Source organism: Triticum aestivum, chromosome 3A, assembly GCF_018294505.1.
Source record: "Triticum aestivum cultivar Chinese Spring chromosome 3A, IWGSC CS RefSeq v2.1, whole genome shotgun sequence".
NCBI classification, from domain to species: Eukaryota; Viridiplantae; Streptophyta; class Magnoliopsida; order Poales; family Poaceae; genus Triticum; species Triticum aestivum.
Window position 1 is genome coordinate 576,505,031 of NC_057800.1, and position 2,967 is coordinate 576,507,997.

Consider the following 2,967-nt stretch of genomic DNA (forward strand, 5'->3'; position numbering starts at 1 on the left):
GCACCTTGTCGATGAGATAAAGTATTGTGGTCACGTGCTTCTTCGCAACATGTATCCCTTCGAGTGGTTCATGGGAATACTGAAGCGCTTTTGTCGGAACGGAAACCATCCAGAGGAAAGCATCCTACAAGGTTATACTGTGGAGGAGGTGGTTGAGTTTTGCACCGAATACATGAAACAAAGACCTATAGGTTTGCCCCTCTCTCACCATGAGGGAAGGCTGAAAGGTAAGACGGTCCTTACTGGCACGCAAATGGCTGCACCCGGAGAATTGGCAAAGAAGGTCCATTTGATGGTACTGCATAACAACCCAGTTCTCATCGCTTATGCCGAAGAACACTTGGCGGAGATACGTCAAAGCTTCTTACCAATGGTGCCTTCATCAGAAGTGGAGGTGAAGGAGCACACTAAGAAGTACGCCGAATGGCTGAAGAATCATTTGGCACAAGGATCCATCTATGACATTGCTACGTGGTTGGCACAAAAGCCATCACCTACGGTGTTGACGTACCAAGCATATGACATAAATGGATACACGTTCTACACCGAGGAACATGATAAGAAGACCTCATATCAGAACAGCTCTGTTCGAATAGAATGCATGATAGTAAATGAAGTTGATAAAAGGGTATACTATGGAACCATCAAAAAGATTTGGGAGCTTGACTATGTGAAAGTTAAGGTGGCATTATTCAGGTGCGCATGGATCCCTCTTGGTCAGGTAAGGATTGATGAGTACAAGAAGACATGTGTTAACAGGACAACGATGGCATATCACGCGGACCCATTCATTCTTGCCAGTGATTCTACCCAGATTTCCTTTGTGGAAGACCCCTTGCATAAGAACGTCCATTTGGCGATGCATGGGAAGAGAAGGGTACTGGGTGTCGACGATGTTGCCGATCAGGATGAGTACAATGAATTTGATGAGTTGCCAGCCAAGGGATCGCGCACCAGTGCAACGGAGAAGTGTAAAATCATCAAAAAACCCAAGTTCATTCGGGGTCAACTTAATGATCCCAGTTCCCCCATGTACATGGGAATTAAGCCGTAAACCTAGTCTTTATGCCTACCCTACAACTTAATTCGTTCAATTTAGAACTGGCGTGTGTACTAAATTTGTGAGTTATGCCTGGTTTTTTGTTGATGTAAGAACCGTTAATATGTTGACCTTGATATGCTATCAGCTCAGGCAATGAATATGAACTGTTTTTTGTTATTATTATTATTATTATTATTATTATTATTATTATTATTATTATTATTATTATATCATAGAGGTAGCACACTCAATCGATCTCACTATAGTATGTGTGAACAAAAATATGCAATCTGGTTTGCGAATAGCACACGGTTCGTTGATGAGAGTCGTGTGCCAACCAAACCCCGCCACCCCGCCCACGATCTGAGTCGTGCTTTCTGATTGGCCAGAACCCAAACCCCACAGATCATACGTCTGCACCGTTGGATGCTCCCAGATCGAATGGCGACCATCACCCCTTTCGACAACACATGCAGTTCCTGTTGTAATTTTATTTTTATGCACAAAATGCACGTTAATCTCAAAAAATGTCTTAAATATAGCTAACGATACATGAAATGCGCCAGAAAATCAAACCCGTGGTTTAATTGTGATTGCGTACCGTGGAAAATTTTATGAGGCCAAACGATGAAGTCACCGACCACAGGAGTTTGGATTGACACGTATCCTTTTGGAAAACCATGACCCTTCATGTGAGATGCTCCGGTTTGGAAGGAGCGGTCATCAAAACTTGTGCCAAACTTTACCAATTTTTTCCACGGGGTTGTGAGAGCACGACACAGGCACACATCGATTTTGATGATGTCCGAACTCCATCTGAATTTTGTGTAATTAAAATACTAACTACGCCTACGCAAGTGGCCACACCTCGCGGCCGAAATGTTTGAAACTTCTCCCCGCTTCTCGAGCAAACGGATGAAAACTCACAAAGCAACGCACAAATGATATGTACATGTTGGGGATATTACTATTGGACGTAAACCGGCCAGGGGTAACCGGATTAACTTTATGAAGATTAGAAGCCCATGAAGATGTAAGAATGATGGCGCTTTATGAAGGCCCAAGGCCCAGTGGCGAGTTAAGGCTTGTAGATGTAAACCGACCTTATTATGTAGCTTGTATTGTAAGATAGGAAGGATAGAGACCGAACTGGACACGTTTATGATCCGGCTTCGGGACTCTGTAAGCCTGCGGGCATCAACCTATGTATATAAAGGGACGACCCGACATCGGTTCAGGGACAACAGACAACAATTCGAGAGCCAGACAAAGCGGATTCGCTCCCTGGCCTTCGAAACCCTAGCAATACCAATCACAACTAGACGTAGGGTTTTACCTTCATCGAAGGGGCTGAACTAATATAAACCTCCCATGTCCCCTTGTCCGGTTTAACCCCTTTAAGCTAACCCGTTGCGATGGCTCCACGACTAAGTCCTTTCACAAGGACATCTGCCGGGACAAACCCACGACAGTTGGCGCCCACCGTGGGGCTATCACACGATGGTTTCGAGTTCTTGAAGGGCAGCTCTGATGGACTCAAGGGATATGCTGTGGGCCGGATGACGAAGAGTCTTCGCAGCAAGCTCTACATCGACAACGCAGGATGGGGTCCCGAGGCCGATTCAATCGAATACGGGTACCGGGTCCCCTTTGGTGGGATTCACGTCTTCATCGGCAAGATTGGCGAACTGGCCCCTGAGCCGGACATCTGCACCGACATCATCGAGACAGCTCAGTGTGCAAGCCCTTCATCGGTTCAGCCCGTGGCGAAGCATGTTTTCGTAGGCGTCATCCATGAAGCCGAATACAAGGACGGACCGGCATCCGATGGAGAAACTGTTGTCTGCTCCGACGACGAATCATCCGGAGAGACCGAATCGCTCTATCAGTTGAAGGATGGCCGGATTAGTGGGGGATCCGAGGGC